The sequence below is a fragment of the Oncorhynchus masou genome, chromosome 13, assembly GCF_036934945.1.
Source record: "Oncorhynchus masou masou isolate Uvic2021 chromosome 13, UVic_Omas_1.1, whole genome shotgun sequence".
NCBI classification, from domain to species: Eukaryota; Metazoa; Chordata; class Actinopteri; order Salmoniformes; family Salmonidae; genus Oncorhynchus; species Oncorhynchus masou.
The window spans coordinates 34,618,468-34,630,044 of NC_088224.1; the positions used below are offsets into that span (position 1 = coordinate 34,618,468).

General features: G+C 41.4%; 1 protein-coding gene across 8 annotated transcripts in view; it reads right to left on the reverse strand.

Annotated features, from left to right (window-relative positions):
• Positions 1 to 10,785, reverse strand: part of LOC135552134 (myocyte-specific enhancer factor 2D homolog) — a 31,979-nt gene extending 21,194 nt beyond the window's left edge. For 5 of the 8 annotated variants that reach the window (XM_064983558.1, XM_064983560.1, XM_064983559.1 and 2 more), the window contains exon 1: positions 10,601 to 10,784. The gene's annotated coding sequence lies outside the window, so the exon portion shown is untranslated. Of the gene's footprint in view, positions 1 to 10,600 lie in introns of all 8 variants that reach the window. The other 3 variants (XM_064983557.1, XM_064983555.1, XM_064983561.1) reach the window with 3 other exon arrangements.
• Between the last annotated feature and the right edge of the window lie 792 nt (positions 10,786 to 11,577).

Genomic DNA, 11,577 nt, shown 5'->3' on the forward strand with positions numbered 1-11,577 from the left:
ACAGAACAAAATCCAAATTAAAAAAAATATAACCACGAGTCAGCTACGAAAGCTCCACACAAAAATATTCAACCCAATTGTCCAAAATTGAGACTGGGACAAATTGTAGCTGGTTGAGAGGCTGGCCCTGCATAAATACCTCAACATGAGGTATTGCAGCAAAGGCCCAAGCAGCATGGGGGAGGGGGGTGAATGACACACGAGGAGTAAAAACTCTGCAACCTCACAAGTTCTTGACTTTGCTGACATATTCGGCTATAGTTGGTCTATTGGATTGGCCGTAGAATGAACCAGAACAAGGATTCTGCTCTGCAAGGCATGTCCTCCCTGTGCTGCACTTGGCATGGCTACTCCCACTCGTTACTCTAATTGACACATCCATCCTCCCCCTTAAGCCGCTGATGGCTCAATTAAGAGCTGGCTGGAGGACTGATTAGACGCAAAGATAATGAGGCCGTGGCTCGACACACGCTGAGCCAGAGCGGAACCGAGCTCACTCTGACAGTGACATTACAGGAACCTCTGAGCTAAAGGAGAGACGTGGCTTTCAACTTGAGCCCAGACTCAGACACTGGATGGGCTTGGGCAGAAAAATATGTTAGTCTGAAATGGACCTTACAGAGAACGCCTCATCTGTCAAGGGCAGGCCTTCAGTCACCTTGGTTCTATCGACCTGCCTGGACACACTCTTGAAACTGCTTTCGCAACCCGTGAAAATGTCCTCTTATTAAAAGAGAGAGAACACAATCAAGCCAGGCGAGGCATCTGTCAGTTTGAATGGTGTACAGTAATTAGTGGCACAGACCTTTCAGCAGATTATGCATTGGTCAATGAAATGTGGGCAAAGCCCTAGAACGAGGACCAAGCCTTGAAGTGGGCAGCTTATAGTACTCATCGGCTATCTGACTCCAGCTAATGGAGGGATCTGTCGTTATTACTTCACAGTGGAGGAAAGGTTGAGAAAATGACAGTTCTGTCTTTTTTCGTGAGTCTTTGTTTAGTGGTTTGCAAAGACTTTGCTGGGTTACATGCAGAGAGGTAGAGAGCTGATATTTAGTATTTTTTAGATACAGCTTCACCTGCTTGATCGCTCACCCTTTATCCCACCAGGACACTCACCTAGGCCTACTGGGTTCCCTCTATAACCTCTCATGTTCATTTCATTATGGCTCTCTTGAATTTCAGACTTTTCCTTGGTCGCCTCACATCCCTCTCCTCTGACCTTTTCTATTGATGGAGATGACCTCCGATACCTTCAATCTCCTCACGCGCCAGAAGTCTCACACACCAGGGCTACATGGAGTCTCTTTGCAATGAATCCTGTCACATTGGCTTCCCATAGCAAACTCTTGAGGGAAGAGCGTTCACAGATCCTGTCAAGGGTAGGGCAGTCAGGTCTTAACACAATAGCGGAACATGACAGGTGCAAACTAAATTGGGTCAATAAGTGAGTTCCTGGTGTGTCAGCGTGTGACCATAAGAGCACAGGGTGAGCAGTATTACAAAAGGGATTTGTCTGTCATTGAATCCTTGGGCGGGTCACCTGAACCCAAACAGTAAAATATATACATTTTATGTTAAAATTCGGGATGGAAAAACCTTTCAGTGTAAACCTAAAATGACTACAACCAGAAAGTATGTAGAAAATATAAATGACCTACTCTATTTTAAAATAATATTTGGAGAACTAAACAAAATCACCTAAATAAAAGCTAAACAGTCAGGGAAAAAATAAACAATTACAAAAACAATTTAGCAGAATAGACTCTGTTCTTATGTTTGAGCAAAATAATACATCATTAGCCATGGCAAAGCATAGAATTGTAGGACATAAGCTCTAAAAACGGCAACCATTTCTCAACTCCATGGAGACATGTAGAATTGCAGGAAATTGGCTACACCGCCAATATGGGGGGGGGGGGCGCATCTAAAAAGACCACCACACCCAACACCTAAGCCCATTTTTGATCAAGAGAAAACCCCGGTTGCATAGTGCTGTCACACCAGAGAACCGCAAAACATTCTCAATCCCAATTATTTTGCGCCACTATGCTATGGACATGCCTTCTTAACGATACAAGATCTAACAAAGGTTTTAGAGGTGTAGCATCTGTTATTCCCAACAGTTTTCCCTCATCTCTTCTGAGATCAATCCAATCATGACGCATATGAGGACAAATATCGTTAAGCCCTCAGGGCTGCTGCTCCTTCAGTTCAACCAGACAACTGACAGGAGAAGAGGAACACGTTTTACTACTGTGACCAACTGTAAATATAAACAAGCCATGCCAGCCTTCATCTCGTTCCCTATAGTTCATCCTATAGTGTAAATCAGTGGGCGCTACTGTTCCTGTTGAAGATTTGGTGAAGAGAAACCATGTTTACAATTCACATTGTAAACGTCAACTTTTTGACCAACATGGTTAATGTTTTTTGTACAAATTATTTTCTTGGTTAACTTGAGTTCATTGATATAGATTGGTGGGGAGGTGTGTCACGTACAATTACTTGACTAGTGAACTGGCTCGTGGCCGTCTGTGACAGCATCTTCCCTAAGATCTCACAAAGTGACAGTCTCTTGGTCTGTCAATTAGCACAGCTGGCGCAGAGTGGATTGTGATACTGTGTTCTGAAGGTTGTAAGTTCACATTGGTTTCTGATATTAGGCTATTTCTGATAACAGCTTTCATGTGTGCTCTATTGTTTTCTTTGTAATATTTAACCAGTTTGTTTATTATTTTTTTCTTTACATCCCATGAATTCAACAAAATCAAAAGTTGGTTTAACTCTGGCTGATGTTTTGTGTAGCAAACTATAGTGAGCTCCAAAAGTATTGGGACAGTGACAGTTGTTTTTACCTCTGTTTCCCATTTGAGGTCATTTTCATCCATATTGGGTGAACCATGTAGAAATCGCAGCACGTTTTGTACATAGTTAACTATTTGGTCCCATATTCATAGCACGCAATGACTACATCAAACTTGTGATTCTACAAATGAGTTGGATGCATTTCCGGTTTGTTGTTCAGATCATTATTGCAAATAAGAATAGCCTTGACTATCAACGTTAACCTCCTGTGTTATTGTAATGGTGAGCATGTCTTGGGGGTATGGTATTTATGCATCTAACTTTCTCACTCATTATTCAGGATTATACAACAGGTGGGTCTAATCCTGAATGCTGGTTAAAACCACATTCCAGCCGAAATTTATTCCACAAATTACCACCAGCTAAATCTATGACGTTCAAATGCCTATTTACTCTGTTCCATCTGACTGCGGAATCCACCGTCTCACCAGCCCAAGCAGACAAGTCATTAACTTGATCGCCGCTATAAAAATAAATCTAGACATTCTCACATTTCTTTTAGACTAACATTTAGTTTTCAACTGCAGAGAATTGTATAAACCTTGCTGTCTGTCTCTCTGACATTTGCAACTTTGTTTCATTAATGAAATTCAATCTGCAGCTGTCCAATAGTAATGAGCATATTCGGGGGAAGAGACAGACAGGAAGCGTTTCTCAGCCAGTAAATCAAATCAGTAGAAATCATGAATCAGTTGGCACCATTTTTATGGATATATACAAAGAAATGGCAATTGAAGAAAGGTCAAATGGAACAAGATGCGGCTAGTTTGCAGTCTTTCCAGCTTCAGTTTGAAGTGATTGTATTTGCTGTGTTGTTGGCTAGCTCCTCTGAACAACAGTGTCCTGACGAGTGAGCACATTTTCTATGCCAGGCTATATCACACCTCATTGTTATGGGGGTATCCAAATAAATGTCATTAGAAAACAGTTTAAATAAATGCAAATGAAGCTACTTTGCGGTTATTCTGGCAGCACGTTTTAACGTGACTAAGTTAGCCGTAGTTAGCTAGCTAGCAAGCAAGCAAGGGATAAAACGATTGCCAGCTAGTATGGCAGTGGAACATTTAGAACGAACGGCTTGGTCTTGTCCATAGATGCAGAACAAAAAAACTGAATGACTGGATCGTTTCCTAGCAACCGAACCGATAGAAGGAAAAACCAGCTGGTTTGGGTAGCAACCCTAAATTTGTGTCGAGACTATATCTTGTGGAAGGATGAAATAGTATGAATAAATTCATCAAAATAACTTTAATGAAAATATGTCAATCATTATTTGAATATGTTGGTAACCAATTGTATAAAATTGATAATGCCCTCGAAGCTGGTTTTTGGAGGATTTACTGGCAACGGTTTGCCAAACCTCGACGAACACCCATGTCAAAATATCCTCCAAATGCCATCTTCTTGGGCATCATCAATTAGATGATATGTAATCATTGTACCATCCAATTAATTTGTACCATCCAAATTAATGTAGAGGTGTTTCTTATTTACAATAACAGTGACTACAACTTGGCACAACACATAAGGTACCATTCATTTCTATTGGACACAAAATAATCTGAAAACAAAAACAGCAAATGCATCCAACAAGTTTGTAAAGTCAAATGCCTGATGCATTCATTGAGAGCTAGGAATAAGGGACCAAATACTAAACCTTTCGCAACTTTAATGCACGTGAATTTGTCCAAATATATTTAGTCTCCCAAAATGGGGGGGACTATGTACACAAACTGATGTAATGTCTAAACAGTTCACCCGATATGGGATGGAAAAAAAACTCAGATTAAAGCTGACAGTCCGCACTTCAACCTCAGTCATTATATACATTTGAAATCCAAAGTACTATATTACAGAGCCAAAACAAATTGTCACTGTCCCAATACAGTATGAAATACAGTGAGCTCCAAAAGTAAGTATGGCTCCCAATAACCATGATGAGATTACATTGTAGCACATTACCTATGTTGGGTTAGACGAGTATATTTTCAAGAATGTATTTAATGACCCAGAGAGGTGGGAAATCTACATGATCAAGTATTCTTCAGACTGGCCCCAAAGCACAAGGCTGTGTTTGGCATACTCTTACCCCAGAAGCAGCATTGGGATCAGACAAAGAACCCTTGGGACTTGGTTCTTAGCCTGGAGGGAATAGCAGCCGTTTTATGGGCACCTGACCAATTGGGCCATTTTGTTTGTTCCTTTGCAATGATGGTAACTTTTGTACATAATGTTGCCGCCATTGTTTCACGTGACCACGAGAGATTCTGAACATCAGAGCAGCGATCTCTAACCTCTACTTCAACGAGTTGGCGGTGAAGGACATTCTGCTCATCGCTGACACTCGAAAAAGGAAAATACGGCATTAAAAAAAAAAAAAGAGGCCGCTGTACGGGATACCTGACGAGACTACGTTGGCGAGTGGACAAACCGCCTCTACCCTCCGTTCTATTGGCAAACGTGCAGTCACTGGACCTACTCCAGTCGAGACTATCCTATCGATGTGGTCTGAAGAACTGTATCCTGTTTCTCCAATATGTGGCTGAACAAGGACGTCTCGAGATTCTGCTCACTTGAGTTGGAATACATCATAATAAGCTGTAGACCATAATATTTAAAAAAATATTTACATTTTTTTCGTAGCTGTCCATTTACCATCACAAACCTATGCTGGCACAAAGACCGCACTCAAGCTGTGTAGGGCCATAAGCAAACAAGAAAATGCACATCCAGAGGCTGCGCTTCTCGTGGTCGGTGAACTGAAATCCGTATTACCTACATTTCTACCAGCAGCTCACCTGTGCAACTACAGGCAACAACAACAGAAAAATGCAGTCTCATAAAGCTCCCCCTCCATTTGGCAAATTTGACCATAGCGCCATCTTCCCGATTCCTGCTTACAAGCAAAATCTCAAAAAGTACCAGTTACGTCATCAATACAGTAGTGGCCAAATGAAGCGGATGCTAAACTACAGGACTGGTCAGCGAACAGAAAGGAGTATGTTCCGGGATTCATCAGATGGAATTGATTTGTTTACCACATCAGTCACCAGCTTCATTAATAGGCGCATCGACGACATCGTCCCCACAGTGACCATACATACATACCCCAACCAGAAGCTATGGATTACAGGCAACATCCACACTGAGCTAAAGGGTAGAGCTGCCGCGTTCAAGGAGCGGGACAATAATCCAGATGCTTATAGGGAATCCCCCTACGATCTCTGACGAACCATCAAACAATACAGTTCAATCGAGTACAGGCTTAACTGAATGACAGAAACTATTAATTGAAATTCCTTATTATATTCTGAGGTAGACCTCGTCTCCGAGGAATGCTCCTCAGAGACAGGCCAGCTGGTTTGGGACACCACCCCCCCCCCCAACTGGGGGAAAAGAGTACCAATGACGAGCCATGAGGTTATTAAGCTGGTGGGGAGGTGGATGGTCCTTGGAAGACTTGCTGCAAAACAAGTTGGAGCCTAGGTTGAGTTTTTAAAAATTTAAACATGAGCTGGTGCACACCCAGAATAATAGTTTGTATGGAGGTGCTGACTACCGGCTAATAAACTATCAAAATAAATAATGTCGCACACTCCGAGTATAATCTCCCAGCAATTTAATGGGTATTTACCAACGTTTCGGGTATATACCCATTAAATTGCTGGGAGATTATACTCGGAGTGTGCGACATTTTTTATTTTGATAGTTTATAGACAAGGTTGAGTTGACAAATACTCCCCTAGATTCATGCCCACTGATTGAAAGGATGGTGATTATTGCACGAGGGAGCCAATAGGTTAAATCAGCAATCGTGGTGGAATTTCCTTAGAGTGACATGCTCATAGGCTGAAGTTTAATAGGTGAATGGCATTCCGCGCACTTGGTAATAGGGGAGGAAGTGATGCTAAGCTGAAGAGTTAGCATTTTGACACCATCCTATAAATACCATCCATGCTGATCAGTGAGTAAGAGATGTGAATGAGTTTTAGAAACAAATGAAAAGTGACAATCAACTTTGGTAACTACACGACAAATTAAATCCTACTCCGTCTCTCTAAACTATAACGGATTACAAAGAGAAACCCAGCTGTGAGCTGCCCAGTGATGCCAGCCTACCAGACGAGCTGAATGCAGTCTATACATACATACAGTTGAAGTCAGAAGTTTACATACACCTTAGCCAAATACATGTAAACTCAGTTTTTCACAATTCCTGACATTTAATCCTAGTAAAAATGCCATGTCTCAGGTCAGTTAGGATCACAACTTTATTTTAAGACTGAAATGTCAGAATAAAGAGAATGATTTTTCAGCTTTAATTTCTTTCATCACATTCCCAGTGGGTAAGAAATTTACATACAATTGTTTAACTTGGGTCGAAAGTGTCAGGTAGCGTTCCTCAAGCTTCCCACAAATTGGGTGAATTTTGGCCCATTCCTCCTAACAGTGGTGTAATTGAGTCAGGTTTGTAGGCCTCCTTGCTCACACACGGTTTCTCAGTTCTGCTCACAAATGTTCTATAGTTGAGGTCAGGGCTATGTCATGGCCACTCCATTAACTTGACTTTGTTGTCCTTTAGCCATTTTGCCACAACTTTGGAAGTATGCTTGGGGTCATTGTCCATTTTGAAGACCCATTTGCGACCAAGTCTTCAGATGTTGCTTCAATATATCCACATAATTTTCCACCCTCATGATGCCATCTATTTTGTGAAGTGCACCAGTCTCTCCTGCAGCAAAGCACCCCCACAATATGAAGCTGCCACCCCTGTGCTTCATGGTTGGAATGGTGTTCTTTGGCTTACATTTCTCACCCTTTTTCCTCCAAACATAATGATGGTCATTATGGCCAAACAGTTCCATTTTTGTTTCATCAAACCAGAGGGCATTTCTCCAAAAAGTACAATCTTTGTCCCCATGTGCAGTTGCAAACCGTAGGCTGGCTTTTTTTAAATCGCGGGTTTGGAGCAGTGGCTTCTTCCTTGCTGAGCGGCCTTTCAGGTTATGTCGATATAGGACTCGTTTTACTGTGGATAAAGATACTTTTGTAGCCGTTCCCTCCAGCATCTTCACAAGGTCCTTTGCTGTTGTTCTGGGATTGATGTGCACTTTTTACACCAAAGTACGTTCATCTCTAGGAGACAGAACGCGTCTCCTTCCTGAGCAGTATGACGGCTGTGTGGTGTTTATACTTGCGTACTATTGTTTGTACAGATGAACGTGGTACTTTCAGGCATTTGGAAAATGCTCCCGAGGATGAACCAGACTTGTGGAAGTCTACAATTTATTTTCTGAGGTCTTGGCTGATTTCTTTTGATTTTCCCATAATGTCATGCAAAGAGGCACTGAGTTTCAAGGTTGGCCTTGAAATACATCCACAGGTACACCTCCAATTGACTCAAATGATGTCAATTAGCTTATCAGAAGCTTCTAAAGCCATGACATTTTATGGAATTTTCCAAGCTGTTTAAAGGCACAGTCAACTTAGTGTATGTAATCTTCTGACCCACTGGAATTGTGATATAGTGAATTATAAGTGAAATAATCTGTCTGCAAACAATTGTTGGAAAATTGTGTCATGCACAAAGTAGAGTTCCTAACCGACTTGCCAAAACTCGAGTTTGTTAACAAGAAATGTTTGGAGTGGTTGAAAAATGAGTTTGAATGACTCCAACCTAAGTGTATGTAAACTTCCGACTTCAACTGGACATACATACCAGGCTGTGTCTGTGTAAGACTCCAGCCACCCCAGTCGTAGACTTCTCTCTGCTACCACACGGCAAGTGGTGCCATGTCTGGGACTAAAAGGCTCCTGAACAGCTTCTACCCCCAGGCCATAAGCCTGCTGAACAGTTAAATCAAGCAGCTACCAGGACTATTTGCATTGACAGCCTTGTATTGTTTTTGTTTTTTTCACTGACTCTCTTGCTCTGGCTCTAGGCACACTCACTGAACTCTACACACAATTACCTCAACTACCTCGTATCCCTAGACCTTGTTATTTTATTGTGTTACTATTTCCTTTTATTTAGCACATTTCTTACTTTTTAACTCTGCATTGTTGGGAATGGGTTTGTACGTAAGCATTTCCTGGTCAAGTCCACACCCGTTGTATTTGGCGCATTTGACAACAACAAAAAATGATTTGACCATCCACACAACATGGCTGCCAACTTTCAGGTCACGTGATATTGAAATGATTAATGTTCCACTATGAATCTAAAAATCAAGGCCCGGAATATAATATTAATGTCTGCTGATGGATCAAGACGCTACGCATAAACTAAAGTACAGTATTTAGGTGGCTTAACATCTAGGGAATCCCTACCCTCTGTACTATGGCAATGTGCACAGAGATCTGAGCAAACCCCCCCCCCCCCCCCATGTGAGGTAAAAATCTGTTATATTTGAATGGTGCTCAAGGCCTTCCAGATACTTTCAAAAGACCCATCTCTGCATAAGAGGCATCATGCAACAACTTCTCCTTCAAAATGTAATCATAGAATGTATTAAAGTAATGCTGTATGTGGTACAGAGTCCACATGATCTCCAAAACCCCAGTATCACAGATGAGAGATTTGTTGCTTGTTTTAAGAATAACATTCAAACAAAGTTCAACAAAGTGCAATAATGACATGAGATTTGAAGAGGTATAGTGATTTTAAAATGCAAAGAAAATGGCAGAATTAAAAATGTCAAACTTCATGCATCAGCATGCTCTGACATCAATGTTTTGCTATTGATAGCTAGCCTACCTGAGTATTTCGTCACTGACAGATACATTGAAAATTAAAGTATTGCTGTTAATCCTGGGGAAATATATGGCCTACTGTTTGTAGCCTGAAGTGTAACCTATTATTTTCTTAGAAAAATAATTGGCAAACAAAGTTGTATAAAAATGCCAGCGTTACCGACTTGCAATTCCGAGTTGGATGACCGCTTAAACGATTTTTCCAGTCGGAGCTCGTTTTTCCCCGAGTTCCCAGTCGTCTTGAACGCACTGGAAGTCGGAGATTTCCGAGTTCCCAGTTGTTTGAACGCGGCAAGTGTTCCCAGTTGTTTTGAAACCAACCGAGAGTTCGGAACTCGGAATTATCGGACTTCTGCGCGTTGAAAACAACTGGGAAGTCGAAAAAAAAACGAGCTCCGACTGGGAAAAAAATACATTTGAACGGTCATCCAAATCTGCCCTCTTTCTAAAACTCAGTCTTAACGACCTGGAGATCACGAATGTCATGATTTGACCTCGTATTTTTCAGAGTTGATGTTAACGCAGCAACTGATAGGCAGAAAATGTATCCGCTGGTGACAGCTCGCTCTAGCTCTTATTTTGGTTGTGGCCCTGTTGTCAACGTGCACGCACCTCTTCCGTTCTAAACCGAGAGCTTTCACTGTTCACACCATCATGGAGGAACGGTTCATCTGTCGTCTAGCGAAGGTGCTCTTTAGGCCATTTCACGATCTCTGACGAACTCCGACCGACAGCCATTAGCCTACCTTGCTTGAAAACCTCAACTCTTCCGACAAATACGACCAAACCATCTAGTCAGCTATGAATTCGACTACTGGGCCGACAAATTATAATCAAAATACAATTTAGGTGAATCATGTTGTCAATACAAATTAGCCTATTATAAACTATCCGTCTGACAACAATTGTTTGATTAAAACAAGCATTCGTTTTCTTACAAGGAAAAATACGCAGAAAGCAAATGTATCATTCCACTTACCCTGAAATATCACATCAACAATGGTGTGAAAAGATATAGGAATTGCTTAAAATAGACATGTAATGAAAAGACAAAGCGCTATAATCATGATCGATGTCTCTTTAGAGAAATCCACTCTAACCCTTTAACGTTTAACGTAAAATGTAACTATTCAGTTCAGCCAAACGATACAGTGTGTACCTAGTGCACAATTTACGTCATCGACACCAGTGCATGAGTGACTTGTAAGAAGCCAATAGGGAAGCTAATACTATAGCTTCAACGCCATTAGTGACTTGTAAAAAGCCAATAAGAAGCTAATACTATAACATCAAGGCCAATCACAGTAGAAGTTACTGTACATGGGCAGGGCATGAAAGAGATGAGATGACGGCCATGTTCTAAAAGGGTGTTTGTATCTCTCCGCTTTGGTATTTACCTTTTCCAAATGTCACTGTGTGGCCTACGGTCGAATGGCCTACCACCCTGTTTTCCTGGAGAAGAGCCATTAGCTGTTTTACAATTATGTATTCAGCAGATAGGACGTTAGTATATCTTCAGATTATTGGGAGAATCTCAATTGCATACTCTTCGGCTCCTTCTCAAAACCCATTGGATAAAAAAGCCAGAGGTCCCGCCTATCTGACTTTCTCCTCCAATGGGTGTTGAGAAGGAGGCGAGGAGAGAAGACGCAAAGAGTATCAGAAGGAGATTCTCCCCGAGTTTTAGAGTTTACGCCAAATAAAGTGGATATGTGACCTGTAAAATAAATACAAATCTGTGCAGTCTCCTCCATGATCAGGAGAGGGAGCAATTTCAACAGTATAGGCCTATTCTTCAGGCAGCAGGATTTGTGTTCTAATTGTCTTCATTAACAAATTGCATTTCAATTGCATTCAAGCAGATCCCTTTATCCAAGATGGTCACCGCCTTTCAAAGTGTGTTGCAATATGGGGATAAATATATTTCAATTTGTGCCTACATGTCGACTGCATGAA